This window comes from Mustela nivalis (genome assembly GCF_964662115.1).
Source record: "Mustela nivalis genome assembly, chromosome: 1".
In the NCBI taxonomy this organism is placed as follows: Eukaryota; Metazoa; Chordata; class Mammalia; order Carnivora; family Mustelidae; genus Mustela; species Mustela nivalis.
In genome coordinates, this window is record NC_139020.1 from 38,028,810 (window position 1) to 38,043,570 (window position 14,761).

Consider the following 14,761-nt stretch of genomic DNA (forward strand, 5'->3'; position numbering starts at 1 on the left):
TAACTGTCAGACAATCTAATCACAGCCAGAAGAAATGACAAAATAAACCAGGAGTTAAACAAGGGAAGTTATCATCCATAATGAAATATTTTAGGCCAAAACAGGACAAATGCAAATTTTGAAAGAAGAGCAGAGATTGATAATAATAGCCGTTTCCTATCATTTGACCTAAGGCATAATAGATATTAATTATACAACAGTTATTTCTCTCCTGCAATCTATGTTATAGAAAGTCATGGAGTTAATCATCAAGGTCTGTGCTTCTGTTCAGATATAATTCCTATGCAGCCATGTTCTGGGGCACCGAGAATTGTGTGGCACATTAAAAAGAGAAATACAGAACTAGGCTTGAATTATAAATCTGTGGGTATCTGTAGTCTGAGTCAACTTGAGCAAGTCACTTAAGTACCTGAGGTGTTTTATTTTTAATTAATAAATTATACTTTTTAGAGCAGCTATAGGCCCATAGTGAAACTGTGGAACGTACTGAGTTCCCATATATCCCCATCACCACACATGCACAACACACCCCACTATGAACAGTCTACACAACAGTGGCGCCCTTATTACAAACCATTGACCTACAGGAATCCATTGTTCTTACCACAAGGTCCACAGTTTACATTAGAGGTCAAGCCCATTTACCAAGTCTTTTTTTTCTTTAAAAATAAAATAAAATCTCTGAACAAACTGTTTTAAAGATAAATGACTATGTATTTGAAATTTCTCTAAGTAACTTCATAGTAAATAATAACCATGAGGATGACAATAAATTATAATTTGGTCAAAGAGTTACATACAGTCTATCTCACCAAGGTTTAAACTTGGGAGTCTTAATTATATATTTAATACATATGCAAATTTTAGACTGCTATGGCCATCCTGGAAATTGAATTATCATCTCAAATTTCTTCCACAGCTCTGAAATCCAAAGTTGCAAGCAGAATGAACACAGAATTATCTGTGACTTTAAAAACCATGTTTGAACAGCAAAGATATCCATGTTAAAGTCATGGCAGAACTGATTGAACAACATGGTTATTTTAGTTGCGGTTACACAGTAATAATGAGGTGCTAGAAGAGAGTCAGAGGCATGAACCCCTGTCAGAGGTAAAATATAATATAGTGAGAAATGGGAAACTGGAAAATACTGAGCCATAGAAGCAGCACCTTCATAGTGTTCAGGTAGAAAAAGTTTTAGAATAATTGGAAAGGACTCAAAGGGGTAGAAAATGAGTTTTGGTCCCACAAACATGGACAAGGCTACACTCTAGAGCAGCTATCCTGGAATGGAAGAGCCACGTTAGCAAGTTTTGACAGAAAGCCAAAGGAGATCTAAATACCTTTACACAACCAAAACTGAATGAAAGGCATAACCCATGGGTGGTTGACCATCCAGGGTCTGCAATGTGTAAGACCTTGTTTTGATATAGTTTCCCAATTTTTTTATGAATATTGTCTTATTTAAACTACACAACTATCTTGTTGGAAAAGGCTTGCAGACTTACAATCATTTCTAGTTTTTAAAGGAGGAAAATAAGTTTTATGGAGATTGTAGGATCTTTTCCAATCACCCAAGTGATAAGTGGTAGAATTGAGATTACAAACATGTTTTAAAAAAAAATTAGGGGGTGCCTATGTGGCATAGTGAAGTGTCTGACTCTTGGTTTTGACTCAGGTCACTTTTAAGATTGAGCCCCTTATGGTGCTGTGCACTCAGTGGAGAGTCTGCTTGAAATTCTCTCTCACCCACTGCCCCTCTCCCCACTCTGAAAATAAATAAATAAATCTTTTTAAGAATGTTTAAAAATAAAAAATAAATAAATAAAATTTTAACAACACTGATGATTATGTTTTCTTATTTACCCAGTGTTTTCAGTTCTCCTATTTTATTGATTTTTCACAATAACCTGGTGAAGTTGGCAAGAATGAGAGAGTTCCTTTCTAACCAGTAGGAAAGGCTATCTTTTAATCAAATATGTAAAAAAAAATGTATTTTATAAATCAATTACCACTTAGGTAAGCCTAAACCTGTTAGAATATCTAAATATTATCTAAAGAATTTCTAAATATATGTAAATAATTCCTGACTAGATTTTATGATCAGGTGTATAATAACTATTTTATTATTACATATATATATATATATTTATAGATTTACTTATTTGATAGAAAGAGAAAATAAGAGAGAGAGTATAAACAGTGGAAGCATCAGACAGAGGAAGAGAGAGAAGCAGGCTCCCAACAGAGCAGGGAGCCCAATGTGGGACTTGATCCCAGGACCTTGGGATCATGACCTAAACCAAAGCCAGGACACTTAACCACTTAACTGACTGAGCCACCCAAGTGCTCAGTGTTTCATATGTATATATACTTATATATATATATGTGTGTGTGTGTGTGTGTGTGTGTGTGTGTATAACCAGATTATATTCTTAATTTGATGTATCTTTAAAACAATTAAGATTGCATGTTCCAGCTACAAAATAAATACCAATGCAAATGTAAAAACCAATGCGGTGAAATACAATGTGAAGCCTTAGAAGGTATAAGCAGGAAGTTAAAAGAAAACAATCCTCCAAATTATGTTTTTTTGTTAAGTATTATGCTTATGATATCACCAAAATAATTGGTGGAATGAACATAATAAGGGTCCTTACCATTTAGAATCTCTCAAAATGTCAGTCCTTGGTATAAAAAATGTTATAGGCCTTTAGATTGTTTTTTGTGGTTTGTTTGTTTGTTTGTTTTGATTATTTGGCTCTGTGTGTGTGTGTATGTGTGTGTGTTTTGCTTGTTTCCCGATATTAAGAAAACTCAAAATTGTCTTAATTAATTAATTAAAAGTTAAAGGCAATAGAGCCAATTTCTTCTACCATATTTTTAAAGTTATAATATTGGGGGATTAGTTCTAAGTTTTCATAATTAAAAAAATATATATATATGCATGTGCTGTCCTTCCCATAGGAGTTTCTTTTCTGAGGCCCATATGGTCTTTTGCTTCCATTGCATGGTTTCAAAATTTAATCACACATCGACTCTCCGGAAACACACAAGTGGTTATCTTGGAAATGAGACTGAATATATTTGGTTTTGTTTTTGAAACAAGAAGCTGACTCTTGGTAATCTCCACTGCTGTTATTTAGGCTGGGCATCTGTGGTGTGTTGGGCACTCAATCATTTTCAATTAAATGTTCCTATGTCTTGCAAAAGTCCCGTAAGAGCTTACAGAACCACGATTATAGATCCATAGAGGAAATGTATTTCTTGAACATTTCTAGGTAAGCAGTTTTCTTACAACAAAAAGCCAATTATTTTGAGGGATTATTTAAATGTTCAGCAGGAAACTCTAACACAAAAATGTCTCACTATGGTTAAGACACCATTGTGGAATGACACTGTCTTATATTTTGACAAGATTTTCAAGATGTGTACTTTTGGACACATGAGTTTAAAAAATCTGTGTTTTTTAATGTATTTTTTAAAGATTTTATTTATTTATTTGATAGAGATCACAAGTAGGGAGAGAGGCAGGCAGAGAGAGAGGGGGAAGTAGGCTCCCTGCCAAGCAAAGAGCCCGATGTGGGGCTTATTCCATGACCCTGAGGTCATAACCTGAGCCCAAGGCAGAGGCTTTAACCCACTGAGCCACCCAGGTATCCCTTTGTTTTTTAATAAATTAAATATGAGATTATATCCTGGCATTTACTCTTTATTTAAAGATATATAAACATTGCATGCATGTTTATGTAAAAACAAGTCATCAAAATGGTAATTGTAGGAAAATTGTAGAAACAAAAATCACTCTTAACATGAAAAAATCTGAAATACTATACCTCATCCTTAATTAAAGAAAATATTAACCCTTTGCTGAACAAGTGCTATTCAATAAGACTTGTCTTTTATCCTTGCAGTTTTTTTCTGTAATATATGTCATAACATTAGAACTAACATCTGCCCCTCTGGTGATCACCAGTCAACTAAGAAGTAGATTATTCTGTGCCTGTGTTAAATATTTTGACATGACTTTTGTATAATATATGAAGGAAACAAAATGTGGAAACTAAAATTAATTCAAAATCACTGTAGGTATTTGGTGGTATTTCAATTAATGGTGAAGCAGATTTTTTTATTTTTAACTCAGCAAAGTATCCAAGCCATTCAAAATATTCACCCTTGAGGAAAATAAACCTTTAGAAATACTTTTCAGTTGTGATAAATTCATTTTCCTTAGAACTCTTCTTCAAAGGTGTCTTTGCCATTCAAAGACATTATATAATATATATAAATATATATATATAAAATTAGTTGAATTATATATATATATACATATATATATGTACATATATATATATATACATATACTTTAGAGACTATAGGCCAAAGACTATTGGAGTAATAAGAGCATATTTGAGACAAGAAATCCAAAAACACAGAAAAATATCAGCTTTCTCCTTTTGAGGGAAATGTAGAATAATAAATATCTTTCTTCTTTGAAAATAAAAAGTCATTCTAGGGCTGCGTGGCTCAGTTGGTTAAGCGACTGCCTTTGGCTCAGGTCATGATCTCGGAGTCTCAGATTCGAGGCCTGAATCAGAGTCCCTGCTTGGCAGGGAGTCTCCTTCTCCCTCTTACCCTTCTAACGCTTTCTCTCTCATTCTCTCTCTCAAATAAATAAAATCTTAACAAAACGAAAAAGAAAAAGTCATTCTATAAAGGATACTAAGAAGCAGTCTATATGTACTTTATCAGTTAGATTCTAAATTAATTTTAAATATTCATTATCAAATAGAATTTCTATATGCTAATTAGTTCATGGGTTTTCATTATGTTTTAGTTTTATAAAATCTTCTGTGAAGATAAGTGCTCATTCACATATGTGATTTGTATGGTAAAACTCTTTTATTTCATTTATTTATTTATCTAATTGAAGCATGGGTGACATACAACATTATGTTATTCTCAGGTATACAACATAATGATTGGGCATTTATATACATTATGAAATGCTCAACACAAAAAGTGTACTTACCATCCAACACCATACAAAGTTGTAATATTATTTATTGTACTTCCCATACCATTTACATTCCATAACTATTTTATTTATAACTAGAAATGTGTATTGCTTAATCCCCTTCAGCTATTTTGCTTGAGGAATATAAACCTTTAGAGGAATTTCCCTACACCTTTCCCCTCTGAAAACCAGTTTTCCCAGTCCCATTTATTAAAAGACTATTTTTCCCCCATTGGGTATTCTTGCATCTTCTGTCATAGGTTAACTGACCAGGTAAGCTTGGTTTCTTTCTGGGATCCTTTTCTGTTCCATTTATCTATGCGTCTGTTTTTGTGCCAGTACTGTACTGTGTTTTGTTTATTATATTTCTGTAGGGTAGTTTCAAATCTGAGAATATGATACTTCCAGTCTTGTACTTCTTTCTCAAGATTGCTTTGGATAATTGGGAGTTTGTTTTTTTTTTTTGTTGTTGTTGTTGTTGTTGTTCCATACAAATTTTAGGATTATTTGTTCTAGTTCTGTGAAAAATGCTATTAGTATTTTGATTATGATTATATTGAATCTATAGATTACTCTGAGTTAATATGGACATTTTAACAGTATTAGTTCTTTCAAGCCACGAGCACGGACTATCCTTCCACTTGTATCATCTTCAATTTCTTTTAACAGTGTCTTAAGGTTTTCTGAGTATAGGTCTTTTACCTTTTTTTTTTTTTAAGATTTTATTTATTTATTTGACAGACAGAGATCACAAGTAGGCAGAGAGGCAGGCAGAGAGGGAGAGAGAGGAGGAAGCAGGCTCCCTGCTGAGAAGAGAGGCCGATGTGGGGCTGGATCCCAGGACTCTGGGATCATGACCTGAGCCGGAGGCAGAGGCTTTAACCCACTGAGCCACCCAGGCGCCCCAGGTCTTTTACCTTTTTAGTGAAATTTGTGCTTAGGTTTTTTTGGGTTTTTTTGGATACAATTATAAATGGAATTCTTTTCTTAATTCATATTTCCATTAGTTCAGTATTGGTGTATATAAATGCCAGGTTTATGTAAAATAATTGTGTATCCTGCAATTTTATTGAATTCATTTATTAGTTCTAATAGTTTTTGGTAGAGTCTTTAGGGTTTTCAATATGTAGTATGTCATCTGCAATAGTTAAACTAAGAAAATCTTATTCCTCTGAAATCCATATACTTAATCTAAAGACATTTTCTTGCATTACACAGATCTTTACAATGCAGAGTGTATATAGATTCACTTTTTCAGATATAACCTCAATTATACAGAAGCCCCCTAAACTTCAGAGTCTGAAAAAATTTAAATGGCAAACAAAGCCCTCAACTGTAGAAAATATGAACATTTATAATGGTCTCAACTACAATAGGAAGAATCTGCCACTAATTACCAATGACTTTACAGTCCAACTCTTGCAAATTTAGAGTACCAGAAATATTTGGGATACTTCCAGAAAAGAAAAAAGGAAGAGAGAATCAAAATAAAAAATAGGGTAAAAGAACAGCAGTCATTATGACTTGTTATAAGCTAATGTTTCTGAAATGGCATTCTATGATGAACTTCATCACTAGCACTCAAGATTACATGGATGAACACTGTGAAGTTCTTGTCTCAGGAAGTTGAAGAATGAATCTTGTGGACCAAAGAGAATGAACAAAGTGATAGAATTTTATTAAGCAAGAATACAGATGGGTATTAAGGAGGGCACGGATTGCATAGAGCACTGGGTGTTATATACAAACAATGAATCATGGAACACTACATCAAAAGCTAATGTACTATACGGTGATTAATATAACATAATAAGGAAAAAAAAAAGAATACAGAAAAAGCTCTCAGATGTGAGAGCAGTTCCAACATGGTTGCCAATGAAGGCTTTTAATCTCTCGCCTTTTATTAGTTAGGACTTTACCAGGAAACTTGCTGGCGGTGAGTTCAGTGCTCTGTAATTAGACATGAGAGATACATTGTGTGTGAGTCTTTATTTCTTGTGACATCTATGATCTTCTGATATGTAGATATGTAGATCTGGTTAATCTTAATAGTTAATTTCTCCTTTGAGGCCTGATCATTGTGTGTGTGTGTGTAGATATTCTGTATTTTCTGTGGTCATAGCATATATATTTTTTTGCTTTTAAAAGATTTTATTTATTTATTTGACAGAGAGAGAGAGAGCACAAGCAGGGGGAGCAGCAGAGGTAGAGGGAGAAGCACGCTCCCTGATTAGCAGGAAGCCGGATATGGGGCTCAATCCCAGGATCCTGGGATCATGACCTGAGCACAAGGCAGAAGTTTAACAAACTGAGCCACACAGCACCCCCACACTGTAATTATTAGAGAAATATTTTAGCCCTAGCAGTTGGGACAGGGGTTCTGATTTTTTTTCTTCCTTATCTTTTTTTTTTTTTTTTTTTTTTTCTGTCTATATACCTGAAATAACCTCAGAGCCTAGTTGGGCCCCTATTCCTTCCCTATCTAAGGTCTCATCTTTTCCATATTCAAAGTGCCCATATAAAAGCAAGATTAAAAATATAATATCTGGGGCGCCTGGGTGGCTCAGTGGGTTAAAGCCTCTGCCTTCGGCTCAGGTCATGATCCCAGGGTCCTGGGATCGAGCCCCACATTGGGCTCTCTGCTGAGCAGAGAGCCTGCTTCCTTCTCTCTCTCTCTCTCTGCCTGCCTCTCTGCCTACTTGTGATCTCTGTCTGTCAAATAAATAAATAAAATCTTTAAAAAAAATATATATATATATATATATATATATATATATATATATATATATAATATCTTTGTAACACAGGACAAAGAGACCTATAGGGCATAGGAATTCTCACTATGGGTCAGTGTTTTTCAAATTGCTGGCTGTGGTTAATTAATGAGTTATAAAATCAATTAGCAGATTCCTTTTAAGAGCCAAAAATAAAATAGAAAATATTAGAATTGGAAAGGAAAATGTAGAGAAATATAGAAGAAAAAGTAAAGACAATGTCACAGTGCCTTACAAAGAGCAAGCTTTCATTTCCTGTATGGGTTTGTGCATTATGTAAGGTTACAAAATGTGATTTTCTATAGATCACACCTCAAAAGGTTTGAAAATCATTGCATTAACACCAGCTGTGGTGAAGCTGAAGTCTTAATCACTTCAATCCCTCTAAAACCATCAGTATACAAAAATACATGTTCAGACTGAAGAGGTCTGAGCTCCAAAAAAAATAATCAAAAGCCACTAAGAATGTTATTTTAAATAATCCAGATAAGTTTGAGCTTTTGAGAAGGGTTTCATTCAAATAATCAAAATATACTTTCATATTTTTATGTCTTAAATTTAAATTATCTTCAGCATTGACTTATATGGGGCATTTAATTCCCCAGCTACGAGATAAATGATGTGCATTTTACTTTTACTTTTCTAAGACCATTTGTTTTAATACCAGAAAAGAAGCAAGTCATGGAACAGAAGCAGTTCTATAGTAGTAACATAGTGTTTAATATAAATATTCATAAATAATAGATTTTCTAAATTAGCATTATTTTATAGTAGTATAAGTAATGGATTATAAAGTAACTCATACATGGGATATAGGACCACATCATTGCAATGTCCCCTTGAACTTAATGGTTTTCAGGCATCCGATTGATTAAGATGCTTGTAGGTACAATTTATATGGCATCAGAGTGTCCTTATAATGTACATAGATTGATACAGTGGCAGATTCTGAAAAATTTATACTCAGAAATTCTTGATTTAAAGAAAAGTGAAAATGTTCCAAAGTCTAACTTAGTCAAAAGAAGTTTTCAGGAGTGACTAAGTTTCAAATAAGTTGAAAATATTTTCTTGAGCAAAATTGTTTTTAAATATATCATAGAGATTTTAAGCTTAATGTATATAGACAGAGGAACTTATTACTGCTTAGGTTACTTAAGATTTCTTGATCTTTTAACCAGGAATTAATATTTTTTATTTACCAAAGAAAAGAAAAGCTAAGTATAGATAAGGCATGGGTAATTGTTTTGCTTTTGCACAAAGCCCTTGAGAGATTATCTCAAGCATTTGTCACAATTTTGAATATTTTTCCTTCAGTGCTAAAATCTGTCACTCCTTCAGGATCATAACAATCCTATCTTTTCTAGGGATAATCTTTTATTTGTTGTCCCATAAATTGGCTGGAATTATACAGTTTGTAGTATGACTATATTGTTTCTCAAAAGTGTTAAAATAATCATCAACGAACACTATCTTTTCAGTAAAAAGTGGTCCAGGATTTCACAGGCACTCTCAAAAAGGCCATTATTTTCAAAGCTTCTAAAGAGCACTTACCTCTTGCGTACTGGTTATTTTCTGTTTCAACTACAAGCTTCTAAACTTGGAGGCAAGAAGTGCCTTAAAAAAACAGAATCAAGTAGCATATGCTCAGATTAATCAGGGTAGACATCCTTTTCTTATTTGCTATTGAGGTTTTAAATGAATGATGAACTTAACATTGATGTTATTGTCCCTTCTAAATCTAATCTTTAATGTAATGAGACTTCTACTTGACACCACACTAGTGTAGTAGTTGATTTCAGGAGTTTACATGAGTGAGTAGGTAGATTCAAAATCAGAGTGTCAACTTACAATTTAATGGAATAAGTAGGCTTGAATTTTCCACTTCAAACTGACTTAATTTATTACCACCTTAACACCTTTGACCCTTTCAGACAGAAGTACTTACGGTGATATTTGAGTTTGGGGCTTTCACCGTCAAGCCTTTAAATACGAATCATTGAGATTCTCAAACTACACGTAGTTTTTTACATGAAAAAAAAAAAAAACTGTGCAGGTATGGCAAATATCATACCTACACTGAGCAAAAGCTAACCTCTAAAAATTGCTATGATAAAACACATGATTGAAGAGCATGTCCTGAAACCACTAAACACAAAAGGGCATGGGGACTAGTGAGAAAAAGAGGCTAAGGAACCATTCTGCTCTTTTTCTTTCTCATACAAAATGCACAGACATACTTATTAGATGAGTCAGGATGAATAACTGCAACAGGCTAGAAATACATGGAGAAGTATGTATTTAAAAGAGAAATTATTTAATAATTAAATAAAAAGTCTTGTTAAAGAAAAAACTAAAGGTAGAGGGGAATTGAACAATAAAAGTAAGTGATGGGTTTATTAGTTAGGATTTTGATGCATACTAGAACAGTGTACTGAGAAGATGGGAGGTTATGATTGAAAAAAATTGAAATTTTTTCAGTTTTTATAATAGTGAGGTAATGATGATGACCAAGTTTGGTATGTGATCATGACTGAGGGAGAACCAACAAAATAATTACTAAATATGAGGGAATCAGGGAACTGAGAGGTCAAGATATTGGATGGGTTAGAAATGTAAATGTTTAAGTCAATGCATTTTTGAAGAAATTCTTTCTTGTTCATATCACATTATTCTCTTATGCATTCTCTCAGACCTCTTGGGCTTCATTCTCTCTCTTTTCTCATCCCTTAAATGAAAATATTCCACAAAATCTAGTAATCCATCCTTTTGTGTTCCTTTTGGAGCTTGGGCATTTGCTTGACTCCAGAATCTCTCTAAAAGAGTCCAGTTCTGTCCTCAGGCCTGACTTCTGATTTCTTATTTCCTTATTGCCGAATAAAGATATATTTCTTGATCTTCTCCTAGCTCTTGAAATTAGCGTGCTCCAAAGTAAAATCATCCACTTTCCTTATCTGCTATATCCCAATTTTTTAAATTTTTGTTTTTACATTTGTTTGTTTATTTGGTTGGCTGGTTGGTGGTATGTTGTTTTCACATTGTTATTTTTTCTTATTTAAGACTGTACCCCTGGGGGGGCGCCTGGGTGGCTCAGTGGGTTAAGCCGCTGCCTTCGGCTTAGGTCATGATCCCAGGGGCCTGGGATCCAGTCCCGCATTGGGCTCTCTGCTCAGCAGGGAGCCTGCTTCTCCTCATCTCTCTCTCTGTCTGTCTCTCTGCGTATTTGTGATCTCTCTCTCTGTCAAATAAATAAATAAATATTTAAAAAAAAAAAAGACTGTACCCCTGGGGATAAAAATATATGCTTATAAAAAATAAAAAATTAAAAAAAAAAAGACTGAGATTTTTTCTATTATATAAACTGGATGGCATAATGAGAACGGCCCCTCTCTCTCTCTTCATGAACACCATACATTTTCTGGCTCCAAAAATTGTATTGACTTTCCCAAGTGCTATTCTATTAATTTCTTTTTTTCTCCACTTTCTTGTATTACTCCAACTTTATGTAAGACCTGGCTTTCTCTCTTAAGAACTCTATAGATGGTCTCTTTATTGAAACTTCTTTTTTCAGATATTTCACATTGCTATACTTAAAAGATATTGTGAACAGTAATACTCACTTCTTAAAAGACTTAGCAAAGTATATTTGTTTTTCCTAACTGTCCAGATGTTTTAACCTGGAACCCAAGGCCAGGTTTGAGTTCCAGGCTAAAAAATGTACTTTTTTTTTTTCTTTTTTCCTCATGTTTGTAACCCAAAACTTTCCATTTCTTTGCTTTTGTTCGTGGTTGTCTTTATGACCAGAATGTTCTCCACCACATTTTATTCTCTTTTCCATATAAATGACATCATCAGTCTTTTGTTCTAACATTAAAATAATACTTTTCATCTTCACTTCTTTCTTATAAGCTGTCTTGGACTAAGTTCCTTATCAGCATATCTGGTCCTGTTAGAACTTATTTCCTGACTTTTGATTTTATTATTCCCAACTCAGTTATCCTACCACAAGTCATTAACTTTGCCCTTTCATAATTTGTTATCTTATTTAATCATGATATCACCTATTATTGACACTGTTCTCTTTTCTTGGTCCTCGCTGTATTTAAATTCATCTTTTCAATAATATGGCTTCGTGAGGGTAAGCATCCTAGCTAGGGTCCTAACTTCTCTTGAGTTGGCTTTGTCCATTTCTACCACTCAAAATCTTGCCATAATTAAAGATATCAATCAAGAGCTATAGCTTTCATAAAGCCTGCTCTAATGTCCCTAATATAAGTATGGTGAATTTTTATGTTTTATAACTCAATTCTGCCACTTACCATGTCCTGCAAGTGTTACAGTTGATGACATATATTTTATATAAACTACAAAAATGTAATATCACAGAGAGAAGATGTTTATTTTCCTCATATCCCTCAAAATTTCTGGTTCAAAAACATATACACATTTGTTTATTGATAGTCGTTAGATAATAATTGTGTAAACTTGTGAAGTACCTAGTCAAGAGTACATAGACATACTTAAACAATAACAAAAATCTTCATTGAGCTTTCAACTCTTTTAAGATTACAAGTGTAAGAATAGAACATTTTCTGCTAATTAAACTCATTGAAACTCATTGAGGACTACTATAAATATTTCTCAAGTTTTGTTTTCCTTTGAGCAGAACTGTATCTATAACAACAGACACATAACTGTTTAATTGATCATGTTTTAAAATGAACTTCAGCTGTAATAAGGAAAATATTCAAAGTTAATTTGGATAATAGTAAAAGTTACTTGATGTTTTAAAAATTGCTTCCATATAAAGCATGAAATCCATATTGCAAATAAAAGGAAAGAAAATTTTATCACAATTAAGTTGTACAACAGTCAGATTTGAGGAAAAAGCTCAGCTTGATGAATTCTCCAAGGTCCTAGATCAACATTTTACAATAATTAAGAATTTGATTAGAAATATGTGTAGACTATTATTTACACAACTATTTTCAGAAACCTCTCATTTGATCCTCAATAGCAAAATAACCTTTTGCGTATTTTTATATTTAAAGTGGTCAATGTAATAAGTATCTCCACACGTAATCTCTTTGTATTTTCCTGTGTAGCAGCCACATCACTTTCTTCCAACAGAGACTCCTTACAAAATTATATTTTAAGTTGGTTGCATTAGTTTAAGAAAGGCTACACCTTGGGGTGCCTGGGTGGCTCAGTGGGTTAAGCCGCTGCCTTCGGCTCAGGTCATGATCTCAGCGGCTCAGGTCATGATCTCAGGGTCCTGGGATCGAGTCCCGCATCGGGCTCTGCTCCTTCTCTCTCTCTCTCTGCCTGCCTCTCCGACTACTTGTGATTTCTCTCTGTCAAATAAATAAATATAATCTTTAAAAAAAAAACAAAAAAAAGAAAGGCTACACCTTGAACTTGCTTTGTATTTATATTTGAGATTTTAAGGAAAGAAGCGAACAATACCAGCTTCTATTTTTTGTGTTTTTTCCTTCCTCTTCTCTTTTTTCCTTCTACCTCACTTGGTTGGCAATGTCTGGGCTGTGGCTTATGGACGCAATTTCAATCCACCCAATGAAGAATGGCCGAGGCTAGAATCCTTCAGAATTCTTCTTCCCAGAACCCAATAAACTTAAAATCTTTTAATTGAACTGAATGTCAAACTTACTTGTCAATTTGAACTTAATTTCTTTCCCTCTGCTTTTCTAAAAATGTGATTGCATGAACACAATTTTATACATAGACTCTTCAGTATAATTTCTTCAGTATAATTTTGCTTCAAGCAGAAAAATGGATCAAGATGTTTATATAGCTTCTACCACCTTCTTCCACTGAAGAGTGAAACCATCACAGGAAATAGAGAAGGATTGGGCTTAAAAATCTCCCCAGTATTAAATCTTCAATCATATCTATCATATCTGAAATAAAGGTAGTAATCATCTTCATGTGCCATATACTGATAAGTGCATGAGACATCAAGTCATTAATTATAAGTTCCTGCTTTGTCTTGAATGAAAGAAATATAAGACATTTGCAACTTTCTTTCTCTTTTCTTTGAGCAGAACAAGGTGTTTACTTGAATGCTACTACAGCAACTTATTATTTTTCTTTCATTTAGGAAAAGTGAGTTTCATTTTTATAAAACTAATCTTAATGTTAGAGCCCAACATGTACTGTGCTTGTGAAGAAAAAGGCACTGTAGATCTCCAAGGGTATATAGCCATTTGGGGAAAGGAAGATACTGGAGGTTGCTTCCATTCCACAGTTTGGAAGATCTTTTACTCGTGTTTACTTCTGCAAGGACACCAGATCTCTTTTTTAGGAGATCTGCATTATGACGCTTATTTTTCTGCAACTGAACTGCTTATTCTTTATTCTTCTTCTCGCATGAGTCTAAAGAGAATGAGATATAAGAAGACAAAGCAAGATTCCATTGGCATCAATATCTAGGGAGTAAGGATCCCATATACAGTTGGAAGAATTAGAGGGACTGTTCTTATGGTATAACTTTTCAGAATAAGTGCTCCAAAGACCAAAGAGTTTCAGTGGAAATGAGAAATCAGGTTTGTATCCAGCTCAAGATATTAAATAGCCTGCTAACCCAAGGGAGTTGTGGCAATTCCTTCTAACACTAATTTATAAATAAGGAGTTATTAAAGATATCAGAGAATTTCTCATTAGATACAGAGAAAACAAAATATGAGGTTAATAAAAATTTTTCTAAAAATCTGTTATGGTAAAACAATTCCACCAAGACCTTAGAATATAAGAGAATAAATATACGCACATATTTGGTTTCTTCTTTCACTTTTTTTTTAAATTTTATTTGTTGTTGTTGTTTTCCATTATCCTATGAAGAAATAGCCGCAAAATGTCATTAGGTGCATAAGAAAAAAAAAAAAAAAAAGGTTTTTTAGCCCTATAGATTTGGTAGACAGAAACATAAATCAAATGTTATCTCATATGGAAGATT

The 14,761-nt window shown here is 33.6% G+C and overlaps 1 protein-coding gene across 5 annotated transcripts in view; it reads left to right on the forward strand.

Annotated features, from left to right (window-relative positions):
* The window catches only part of CADM2 (cell adhesion molecule 2), a 1,080,612-nt gene that overhangs the window by 963,577 nt on the left and 102,274 nt on the right, over nt 1-14,761 (forward strand). The gene's annotated exons all lie outside the window — the stretch shown is intronic.